The following is a 13,147-nucleotide window of genomic DNA, read 5'->3' as shown; positions in this document are numbered from 1 at the left end:
TATCCTTTGTGAACTGACTATAGGAACAATAGCTGCCCAGACAAAAGGCAGTCTAATGCAACTGTTACAACCCAGCCACTTTTGAAAGGCAACATATGAAAAGACAACCACGTTTTCAAAATCCTCAGGATATTAACTGCATATTTCTGTGTTGTTTTAAGAAGGCTAACGTCATGACAACAGCTCAATTTAGCACAAACAATAGACCAATAAATACAATACTAGTGCTTTAAAATAATTAAATAACCATTTGTTCTTACATTTATGTTGCTTCAAAATATTGGCAGAATTCCTTCAAATAAACAAAGAACTCTTTTTTAATTTAATTTATTTTTTTTTTTAAGATTACATTCTGGCAGTAATTTAGGCAAATCTGGACATTTGTTTCATTTGTCTGAGGTGAAAAAAACAAAACAAAACAAAACAAAAAAAAACCACCACATCTATCACATTGCATTTTCACTCTTATAAAGCCAAAACAAGGGCCCCCAAGGGAACAAAAGGTTTAATTATAAACTATCACTGCAAAACAAGATAGATCCTGGACATATCACTGGGCAGACATTCAGTACACTAAGCCAATATAATCTGGTTTTGTTTTTTTTTTCCTCACTGCAGAGCAAAGGTTCTTTCACAGTGTAAAAAGTGATCAGCTACAGAGGCACAAATATTGGTGCAAAATACTCTTCTTAATATGATCAATCTCCAGAAGCACTCACAAGTGTAGAGAAACACAAGCCATCCTATTAAGCAGCAGCCCATTTTTTATTATGTTGTGGACTAAATTTGTGCTGTATAACAACGAGAAAATGTCAAGTGTTAATAATGTCACAGTGCACAACTATATCACCTTGTCTGCACTGCAGTTTTCACTTTAATTGAGTTCCTATAGGGCTTTCTATAATTGTTGTATCAAATGTTACAGCAGAAGCATCTTAGTGAATAAACAGAATAAATGCACCCCTCCCCCCTTTTTTCACCTTCCTCACCAAAAAAAAAAGGAGAAAGTTTATTCCAGAATCCTCAGTTTAAAATATTTCTTAATCACACACGATACATCAAATATTTTTTTCATCAATTCTGTAAATATCAAAACTGAAAATTCCACAGCAAATTCCCTCAACAGAAAAATGTATTTATTTAATAAATAAATACAGTTGAAAGAAGTTTGACCTCCTACAATCCTGAGTCTATTTAATAAGGCTTCATTTTGGATTTCCATTGAGTAACAAAGAAGAAAATGAGTAATGCCAATAACACTGTCAACAAGGTCAAGTCCCAAAGGAATCCCTATGAATTCCTTCTAAAATCCCATGTAGGTCTCTAAACTAAGTCTTGATCTTACCCACCACATTGGTAAAGCATGGAGCTTATTTTAAACTACCGCATAGTGACAGTCTGATTCTGTTTTCACAAAGATGAACTGCATCTCTACAAAGGCATAAAGCTGTCTCATAACATGAGAGGAGTCCATCTGGTAAATTGATTCTCTTGAAGAAATGCATTACAGAAGTAAAGATGAAAGTTTTGTAGTGACTCTAGAGAAATATTGAGAGAAGTAGACATTTAGAGAAATCTTTCACCTTTCTAAATTCAAGCATGGTATTGAAGATGAATGTTAATCTACTTTTCTACAAACATAGATTTCCACTTAGATCCAATATATAAAATTATTATATACGATTATTTGTTATTAACAGAGGTAGTACTATTGCCCATAAAAATATAGAGGTAATAATATTGTCCATAAAATACCTTTTAAAGTACACAAGCCTCTTGAGAGCACACAATGTCTGAACATGCTAATGTGAAAATTGATTTCTTTTGCCTAAATCATGATGATCAATTCTTCAGTAAAACTTCCAGTTGTGCACAGAGATTATCTGATTCATACTTATTTCTCTTCTTCATTCTTTTCCCAGAAACTACCTTCATTGTACTTTAGTGAATGCCTTCACATTTTTAATGAAAGTAGCTGAGATTTATAATAAAGATTTATAAAAAATCTCCACTGTAGACCTGTATCAGAGTAACACATAAAGTAATCAGTAAAGAATAATTTGGTATGTTCACACTGATTTTAAGTTGCACTAATTTGATAGAAAAGGATCATGACCATCATGATGCTATATCAGTGATACTTTCATTCATTAGTACACAAATATTAACTTTATAATCTTAGTTCCAGTTTTGAACTATTTTTTGACAGAATAAATATCAAGCACTTTCATTCAGATGATTTGAATGAAAGTAGAGCTCATCTTTACTAAATTTAGTGTAAAAAAAATATTTTATGACATCTCAGATGAACAGACTCACCTCCATTAAGTGCGGCTACCCAAGAATTAGAAGCTGGCTGCCTGGTCACTCAAAGCTAAATGCATAAACCAACAGAGAGAAATGGCAACCACCATGAAGTTAATCATGTGAACCATCAGCCTGAGTTCCTTAGGTCCTTCTGCTGATTCTAGGTAAATACCACATACTATATTTGAGGAAAAAAAAAAGAAAATGGGGCCTATGCTGTTACTTGTTTATCTGTGTGATTATATGCAGCCCAAAATAAATACTTACAAAACCAACAGAAACATAACTAGAACAATTATTTTTGTTTCTCCAGTTCCAAATTTACATATAGGCACTCCATACATGATGCCCTTCAGTGTATCATTTGCTGAAACCTCATAAACTTCTGGCATGTCTAAGCACAGTCCTCTGCTGTAGGAGGTAAAGGAACGAATCCCTCCAGTGGTGGCTTAACAGGCTCTTATCCTTCCGTTAATAAAAAAGGAAAATTATATTAGCTATGCTGGGTGTACATGTCCTTATAATATTCTCAAATGAGAGGAAATGAAAGAAAATGTTATATTCAACAAAACAGATTCCATGATAAATTAAACAAGAAGAGCATGGCCAAGAACAGAAAAGTTGTAAATGTCAGAGCAACAGCTGGAATGTCATGGCAAACAACATGATCCTGCCTCTCATGGCAAGCCCATGAAGCAGAGGGAATGTAAAGACAATGTTTTACTGAACTCTTAAAAATAAAAAGACAACATTTCTACTTCCTTGGTGTATCTGTCATTCAATGTCCACCCTCTGCATGAATGACCCAGAGGTCTTTAGGTACATATGATATCTGATTGCATATTTAAAAAATGCAGCCTAGTGCATATACATTAGGGAGTGGGAAGGAAATGAAAGTGAAAACAGTTATCCTTTGGGATGCTGACAATGAAAGGACTTTCGAGTCATTTCTCATTGTTGCCAATGGAGGGGAGAGTGGCTGCAAATCACTGAAAAATGACATATCTAAATGTCTGTTAGTATTTTGTTATTATTAATTGAAAGAAAAATATTGTTTTCTTCTATTATCTATGCAGGTATACCTTTTGTATTCAAGTAGTTAAAAAGAGGTCTGATTAGCCCTGTATAATTAAAGCGTTATAACCCTGCACCCTTTTATCTTCCAGAACAGATGTTCTGATCAGTGGTTGAACAACCAGACAAAATGACAGAATTGCCATATTGGGTACTGGAAATATTCTGAAAAATGTGATAAAGTATTGCTCTCCTGGAGATAAAGGAAAGGGGTTGGGAAACTTACCCCAAAAGCTAAAGGATAAAAAGAAAAAAAAAAAAATCTATTTTTTTTTCTCTCTCTCCCAAGCTTTGTTATTTCTATTTACAAAATCTGTATTTTTTTTTTTATATATTTGTGTAAATATATATAAATTTGCAGCTGTAATTGAAGCAAAGTGATTCAAGCAACTGAAATCATATCATTACTGATACTTAAGACCCCAGATTACTCCAACCACCCATGGCTAGCTTCTGATTATAATTCTGTCACTGAGTTTTGGTCAAAGAGTAGAGCAGTTTTCTCCTAGAAGGTCCCAGGACATTTCACTTAATTTTCACTCTCCCATTCTGGATCTTTAAAACTCATCTTCTTTAACTGCAGCCCAAAATTCAGGGTTCTGTTAAGTACATTCAGCCTGAATCTTTCTGAGTCTCGATGTGAAGAAAGGATAGGTTTTCAAAACAGACTGAGTCTGGCCATAACACAACAGGATCAGAGACATATTTCTGCCACAAGGGAAAGCACTTCAAACATCAGGGTGCCAGTCTGTCAGCACTTATCACTCAGTGGGTTATGCTATCTCCCGAGCAGATTTCCCTTCCAAACTTATACTTCATCACAGTCCTGACCTTGCTGAGTAAGGCCTCTTATGCAGAGTTCAAGTCTGCATCATGGAGAGTTTATTCTCTGCTTCTCAGTAATGTCTAACAGTTTTCTCCTCTATTCACAAAAAATGATTTATTCTGCAGTTTTGGGAGCATTGATGGAGGAATAATGTTTACCAAGAAAATGTTACGCTGCAAAGAACATGGACAAACATTTGCCCGTTCATGAAGAAAATGGTTGCTTCTGAACCTATTTGGTGTGCAAAATTCCATCCAAAAATGGGATTGAAACTGAGACAGCCAGGCCATACTGAGCTCCAGCTAGCAAAGTGTTTCAGATCAAGAAAAACAGGCAAGGCTGCATCATTCTGGCTTGTGTTGTATGGACTCTTTTTTATTTTTTTTACTTTTTTTTTTCCTTTGAAACATTCCATTTACTGTTCGTGCCAAGACAAGACAAGAAAAGAAACATTTTTAACCTTAAAGATCTGACATAAGCCTACAAAATTAAATAGCCAGAACTGAAATGAGGCAGGTTTTACAGTTCTTAAGTAGCTACCTTTGTTCCTTCCTTAACAGTACAGTTAGAGTCAAGGAAAACACAGAAAGCTGAAAGAAAACAGGCAAGACCAGATTCAACTGCTTTTATTTGCACTGAAATCTATGGCAGTCAGGGCCACACGGTACTACAAACTCCACAAATAAAGAGCAAGTATTAATGCCTTCCCTGGTGGGCTTACATCTACAAAGACAAAACAAGCAAAAGGTGAGTGGAGGAAAAGCACATGCAACTACAACAGCTGTACAGTCAACCCAGTGCAGCTCTGACGAGCTTCCAGACCCCAGGGCTGTCTGTATCAATAAATAAAATGTGACAGACACCATTTGCAGGTCCTGAGACAGTGCAGCCTGGCACAGGTTCTGTCCATACAACTAAACTCTTTTTCCCTTCAGGACAGAGTGGTCTCATCCACATTGCCTCCTGGGAGCCCTCCATATCCCCCCAGATTATGCTAAAGCAGTTTGAAAAACTGCTAATTGGCAAGAGCGAAACTGAGCACGCTAACAAACATCACAGGCTATTGCAGGCAAACATCATCTTTTGGCTGTGTTTAACTTGCAAATACAGATGTAACACATCTGTGTCTCTTGCAGTCTTCCTGAGAGTCCCTGCACCCACGAGGGAAACATGCCACTAAAGCCATCAGAAAAGATAGCCAGTGAGTGACAGCACCAGCAAAGGCTCCCATTGAGTTTTGGCACTTAAAAAATACTGTCTTTCATTCTGTAATTTCTGTGGAAGAAAATGAGATGTGGTAAAAACAGCACAAAATATTCCTCAGTGTGAACATGTGCCAGAATCAGGTGAACATGACCATCACATAGAAATTAAAAAAGGGAAATGAGTTCTAGGTTTTGTGAGGGAGTAGACAGCTAAATTACAGGTGAAGTCTTTGAAATTTAACCCTGTTTTTAAAAAAGGCAGTGTTAGCCTAAAACATCATCTGCTTTTTATAGCCACTAAAAACCTCTGTTTTCAGAAAAGCTTTGAGAAGCTTGGAAAAGTAAATAGCTGATACCCACTACAATGCATACAAGTATCCTCCTACTAGTTCCTGTCCAGGGGCCTGCTTTTAGAGCGAATGTCCACTGACTTCTACACAGATGTCCATAGTTCACCTTCCATGTTATATGGACCTCAAAAATTAGAAAAATGAGATAAAACCCATGAGGACAGCACTGTTATGGGGGCACTTCTGGCCTACAGTACTTATCATGGTCCTCATACCATGCCACCATGTCTTCCCTTCTGCCAAAGAACCTGTTCATGGAGACACTCTGTGGTACAATCGACATTGGATGGTCTATTTTAGGCACCTTAAGAGCAGTGCTGCTGTACTTGCTGGAAATGGATCTGCAGAACTGAGGATGGAAAGCTTACAATGACCAGACCAAGAAGCTGTGGCATATCCCTTCCTGAAGAGATTCAAAAACCAACAGGACATGATTTTGGGCAACCTGCTGTCAGTGGCTCTGCTTGAGTAGGGGGTTGGACTAGACAGCCTTCAGAGGTGCCTTCCAACCTCAAGCATTCTGTGGTTCTGTGACAGATGAAGCAGTTATTAAATTTTTCAGCTGTTAGGGATACAAACAAGAATGAGTGATAAATCCCTTGTTCTCTTCCACCACACGCTCACAAGAAGAGATTAATAACTGATCACACTTAAGAAACTAGCAAAATTATTGACATATTCAGAAGATGAGATGCCTAATTTTTATTTTTATTTTTAGTCAAATAAATTCATGAGAAAGAAAAAATGAAGCAAATAAGTAATCAACATAGATCTTGGAAGAAAGAGTTTCAGGGAATGTTTTATGGCAAAAAGCATCCATTCTGCCATCCAACTGCTTGTTATGTTTTAACAATTCATGAGAATGGAGCTTCTGCAGCTTCTTTTCTTTGTTCTATTCCAAAAGCCTTGGGGATGTTTCTCTTTTAATTTTGAGCCCAGTCTCATTCTGGGAATTCTTTTCCCAAGACGTGAGTGTAAATGATATGAATGAAGATTGTGCAACTACTTACCTCTTCTCTTGCTGCTCAAGTTATTTGCCTAACTCTTCCTGACACCAATGAAAGAGACTTTTTTTCTTTTCTTTCTATGAGTTTGTTTGTATCTGTGGAAACCAAGGACGCTATGTCCTCCTACATCCATTTATAAATTCTTCTGCAGAACCAAAGGAATTTGTTTAGTAAGACACTCTGAAATCAGGAGCCACATGTTTGTTTGATTTTACAGAAAAAGCTCGGAGCTTGATTTGCACAGTTCTCAGTGCTTTCACCTCTGAGGCGGCTGGACCTCCAGAAACCTAACAGAAATAAATGACAGGATGCCACAAAGAAGTCTCCCTCTTCCTATTCCAACAAGACAGCAGAAAAATTGCTACCACAGATCCAGCTTAACCATAAAAGACTAGCACAGGTTTGACAGAATGTAGGTAAATAAGAAAGTTTCTCTTTGTTTTCTATATCTGTACATTGTGCATTGTACATTGTAGACACAGTTCTGGATTTAATAGGCTCTATCTGACTCTTTGAAGTTAAGGTAAATGATTCAGTCTCTTCAATTACAATCTCTTTGATTTACTTATTAATGTCATTTGTGATGTGACACGAAAGCACCCAGAAAGCTGTTATGCTCCTTTCACAACAAAGAGCTATGCAGATGCTCAACAGTCATGTCAATGATGATTCCAAAATCAAATCCTATGTGTTTTTCCTCGTTAAATACCATACACTCTTGCAGCACGGTTGGTGAACAACAGTTCCAGCATCCAACACCATAGAAGCACATTCTAAGTTCAGTGGCAGAAACCAGAAATGCAACCTGTGATCCAAGTTTGCAACAGCATGTTTCTCCAATGGTGAAGGGAAAAAAAAAAAAAAGGCAACAAAAACATAGTGCAGAGGTTATGTGTCTAAACCCTCTGTTACTGAGACAGGCTCCTGCGTTGACAATTAAGAGATTCACCCCAGTTCACTGCTTCTAAACACTGGAACCTAAATGAGCTTCAACCCTTTTGACTACTGTTTGCTTTCAGAGATACCGCTTTCCAAGTTCTTGCTGCCATTAATATCTAAATATCTTTGAACGCCTGAAAAAAAACAGTTAAAATGATTTAAAGAAATACTGTGATTTGTCCATCCTAAATTTAGTCTTTTAAAAAAGTAAGTGTAAGTTCATCCAGTCGACATTTAAAGACTAATCATTAGGGGCACTTCAGGAGCTGATTCTTCTCAGCCACTTCAGAATTCTTGGACAGGAATCTGAAATATCTGCCTCTCTGCTGATTAAATGAAGAATCTATATGACCATCTTAGTTTAGATACTCCCAGCTTGCTTCTTGGAGTCCTCAGCTGGGGTTGCCAAACAGACATGGAGCTCTGAGCCAAACTGGAGTCAGTTTGAAATGTACTGGAGCCCAGTAGAAATGTACTTGCACTGAAGCACGTTTACACTGAAAGTGGAGAGCAACATGGAGAGCAACACTGGAATCAATTTCTCTCACAAAGCATCTGAGAACTGGTGCTATAAGCTCTACTGTCACAATATCTTTAGCGACATGGACTTATCAAAGGCATTTATACCTCCCCAAATCCATCAAAATCCCATCAAATCCACTGCAAGGAATAATAATCTACAACTATGCAACAGCAAATCACTCTACGTTCTTGACTCAAAGCTGAGTGAGGATTTTAATACGTCATTCCTGTGATATATCTTTGTTCCCTAACATACTTGATCATTTTTGTCCAGGGGAGTTCTAACTCATGCTATTTGGACATATTGTAGTCTAGCGAGGCTCTGAGAGTGGATGAGTTTAGAAACAAGGGTTTCAAATACAAGTAGGAATATTATTAATACCCATTTCTATTAAGTATTGCCTTCATACACCTCAAAAGCTGTCTACATCACTGAGATAAACTGATTTGCTTAATGTGATCCTACCTGTTGCGGCATGAACAATCAGCACTGTGTCAAGAGCGGAAGCAACTGCAAACCCTTGGGCTATTGCAGCTATTCCTGCAGCTGATATTTGGTTTGATTGCTACACTTTAAATTTTGGCTGTTTTCTGCTATTAATCTTGGAAAACCTCCAAAATAAACCTGATAAAGTCCTGAACATCACAAAAGATGCATTCTTCCCCATACTTGTAAATCGTCTTTGGCGCACTTCCCTATTTTAGTAATTATAGATCTCCCCCAAGCTCCCCACATATAGCCCATTGATATAAGGCTTTGTATGATTGGTCTTCTGTTTCTAACTCTGAAAACTACAGCAAGCTATTGCATGAACCACACATGAGACAATAGAGCAATTCAATAGTAAAACACTATTTAGGTCTTTGTATGGTTTTCTTGATGGATGTTACTTTGCTGATCTATTTTTATGTGTTGTTTATACTGGGATAGTGCCTAGAGGCCCCAGTCAGGGGCAGGACCCCATAGTGCTGCAGATACTGTGATGGGGATACAAGAGTCCTTTGCCCTTGTAGTTTTGTGTTCTAAATGCCTGATGAATGACAACAGATGGATTAAACAGTCAGAGGGAGCAAAAGATGATAAAGTTATTAAAAATAAAAGTAACAAGCAGAACACAGCAGCTAATTAGCTATATATAAGTAATGTGACATTCCTTTCACTGTAGTCTGCTTTCTCTCTGTTTCTCTATGTTGTAGGTACCTAGAGAGGGTGACTCAAAACTCCTGAATTACAGCATAAAGCAGGTGATGTGAATTCACAGGTCTAGAGTCTCTTACATGAAGGATTAGGACTTCTGGGTATTGAGGGAACCCAGCAATAAACTGGTTTTAGTGCAATTCATATAATCTCCACCTTTACTCCCTTATGCCTTAACAGTTCAGAAAGTAAGTGTCTCAAACATCTGAGTTTCTGCAGTGGGAACAAGTAAAAGCATACAGTAACAATGTTTAGTCCATGCCCAGGCTCTATGGGGAGCCAGATGTAGGTACATGTCCCATACACCTTACTGCCAGTCTTGCTGAGGTTGAATATGGCCAGACATTTGCAGTGGGCTTTAAGCTCAGAGTCTTGTATTCCAACTACTCATCATCAGTGAGAGAGTTCTTATTTCATAGAATCATAGAATCATAAAATTCACATCCTAATCTGAGCCAGGATTGTTCCATACCCAGACAAGATCCCCACAGTGATTAGATCCCTTGTGCAAACCTCATACCCGCCTCTAAGTCCTTACAACAGCTGATCTCTGATTAGCAATAGGTACTGGGTTTGCAAGGTCAAGGAAAAAAAATACAAACAAACATCTGCAAACACATTTTGTTCTTCTGAATTCAGAATGTTTGAGACATTCTCAACCATAAGTCTAGCCCAGATGTAACCACAGGCTCTCTGACACCAGATCTTTGTTGTTAGGAGGGTCCAATTGCTCACTTTACCAATGTCTCTTTGTCAATAGATGAGCCAGAAGATAAGGGGTTGAATAGCAAGGGGATGCTCTCTTTTCCTTCCCTGCAAAAACAATGAAGTAGGCAAGCAACAAGTAACTGTGAGAGAAATAAGAGTCCAGCTGTGTAAGGAGGAGGTGGGAGCTACCAAAACAAAAGGGACAAAGCATGAAAGCAGGACTTTTCTTTGAAGAGTGCAAACCAAAAAGAGTAAACCTCACGAAGAGATGTTGCTGTCCTGCAGGGTAACAAAAGTTAAGTGCTAAGGAGGACTCTTATTGCCGAGCACCGCCTACAGCAGAATAAACACATAGCTCCTTTTTCTTTGAAATGCAAACTTGTGCACTTGCATCGGTTAGAAGGGACTTCAGATGGGTCATATTGATCTCCATCATGAGTATTTATTGATCAACTTTTCCACAGAGCCCCAACATCTTACAGATTCTTTGCACATGGACCTTCAGCAGCTCTGATAGAAGCGTGCAGAATTTTTGTAGCTCTCCTACAAATAATTCTCATTTTTCTATATATTTCTTTTTCTTTAAACTCATGCTGCCCATAACTGTATATTCTCTGAGTACCATTTTCTAAGAGGTAGCTGTTTCCTACTAAATACCTCCTAGAGATATTTCCAACTAGCATATGGATTCTGTATTAAAGTATGAGACAATAGGGATAGATTTCCTAAATTGTTCAGTTCCCTTTTACTTATAAAGGCCTTGATTTTCAAATGTAGGGTTAGGTAACCTGGGAAATACAGATCTAACTTGATACAGTATTCATTGGTAGCATGTTCACCATAACACTTTTGGTCTATTTCTAGTTTGTACAAGGACTGTATACCAGAAATTGGAGAAGAGTGAGTTCCATCTTGTAGTTAGTTTTTAATAAAAGACTTCCTGAATTGTTTTATGAGATATAAGAGAAGGAACTTCTCTTTGCTTATTATATCTGTATGACTCCCATTTTTACATTTTCTGATCATCCATATTTTCTGAACCCATTATTCTTGCTCTGTTTTTTTTATGACATAGGGTAATTTTTACCCATTTACAGACATATATATGACATATAGGCAGATAGAGGTCAAGATCCAGACACACAAAGGCTTTTAACAAGTTAATTGTCTAAATTAGGTGCTGTTCAGTATCATCTGATTAACACCCAGATATGATGACAAAGAAGTTGCAGTTGGGTGCCTATAGGAATTTGCTAAGATCTAAGCAGAAATGACTTGCCTAAGGACGTATATCATGGACGTATATCATGGAACCCCAAGTCCCCTGAGCTGCTATCTTAACCTTTAGAATGTCCTTAACATTAATCAAATCCTCTGCTGTTTTTGGAATTAAATTTCTGAAGCATTTAAAGTCATGTCTTCTTCTTTGTCAAACTCAATCAAACTACGTACACTGAAATCCTTTAACTTTTCCTCATAAATCAAACCTGACTCAGTGCCTCCTTTTTCGTTTTTATTACTATTCTCTAAATGATCCTTAAATGTTAATACCAGGAATAGTAGAATGGGGAAAAATTTCCAGGTTGGACTTTTAAGTGTTATCGTGAAACAAGTAAAAACATGAACATAACTTTGGAGCTTTTATTAAAATAAGTGAAAATAGTATATTCACTTCAATAAGCACAGAGTCCTGTTCTGAAATGTAACATCTGGGCACTCTGTATTTGTACAGTACACAAATATTGTTTGTTACACATTTACAAATAACTGACCAAGACCTTAAAACTGAAATATTTAGGTCTTGTCAACGAGAGAGTCCAAACATAAGATGACACCAATTAGCAGCATACTGACTACTCTGCAATCACATATTTGAAGGCTTTTAATTAGAAAACAGCTTACTTCACATTGAGAGCAGATTTAGAACATGTACCCTGTGACAGATCATGCAGAGAATTAGTGTGAAGCAGATACATGCTGTACACTGTCATTTTAGTTTAACAGCATGTTGACTTCCACATGTAGACAAACTTTATCAGACCAGAGCAGGCTTCAGTACTGGGTGATACGTGTTTCTTAGAATAATCCTGGGGAAAAATGCTGAATGCTAAGCACGTCCCCTGGCCCCTCTGAGACTTCAACCTTGGTAAAATGTTGATTTTTAAAATAGGCTCTATTCATTTTATCTTAGCTGATTTTTTTTTTTTTTTTTTTTTTTTTTTTTTTTTTTATTATTTCAGTACAGTGAAACAGAAAAGCAGAGTTGATGGTCTCACACTATCCAAAGAACATGGTAGAACAATTTCTGGTATAGCACAAGTGTAGTTCTCCCCTTCCAGGACAACAACCTTGAACTGTAGTTAGTCAAAACAATACTATATCAACTTTGAATTATCATCAAAGTCATGTTCTTGTCTTTTTGTTTGTTTGTTTGTTTTGTTTGTTAGTTTGTTTTAGAAATTATAAGCATAGCTTGTGGGAAACATGCAGGTAAAAATATCATGCCTCTTTCAAGCAAGATGTTCAAATAATTGCGAATGGTTTTCTAGACAATATTATTAGAGGGAAATATAACCAACTCCTACATTAAACAGACTGCAGAACTTTACACATTTGCCTTAATGTTAGATCCAGTAGCTTGTTTATGAATTAGCACTTAATTTCCAGGTAGGATTCAGTATCTGTGGACATCAAGCACGTGAGACAAAGCAACATCCTTTCTACTGTATTGCCGCACTTGTCTTCTGAAATTGAAAATGATAAGCCTCCTACACCAAAAAGAGAAAATTTTGTCCAATCAGCCAGCTTCAGAACAAAGAAACATGTTTGTTCTGCATCAGTGTTCCCAGACTACATTATGTGAAACACAAGAGGAACACACTGCTTCAAAAATGTGTACAAATCACTACCATATCTCTGTAGGGAATAAATAATACTTAGGCAACAAACACTGCCAAAAACTCAAATGCCTATTTTGGGACTTTCTGTGCCAGCCTAAGAGAAATGCAGGA

General features: G+C 37.2%; 1 protein-coding gene across 2 annotated transcripts in view; it reads right to left on the bottom strand.

Moving 5' to 3' along the window:
• SEMA3D (semaphorin 3D) overlaps positions 1 to 13,147 on the bottom strand; it is a 144,238-nt gene that overhangs the window by 119,934 nt on the left and 11,157 nt on the right. The window lies entirely within an intron of this gene.

The sequence above is a fragment of the Aythya fuligula genome, chromosome 1, assembly GCF_009819795.1.
Source record: "Aythya fuligula isolate bAytFul2 chromosome 1, bAytFul2.pri, whole genome shotgun sequence".
NCBI lineage: Eukaryota > Metazoa > Chordata > Aves > Anseriformes > Anatidae > Aythya > Aythya fuligula.
The sequence above is the reverse complement of the archived record's forward strand: the minus strand, read 5'-3'. Positions and strand labels throughout refer to the sequence as shown.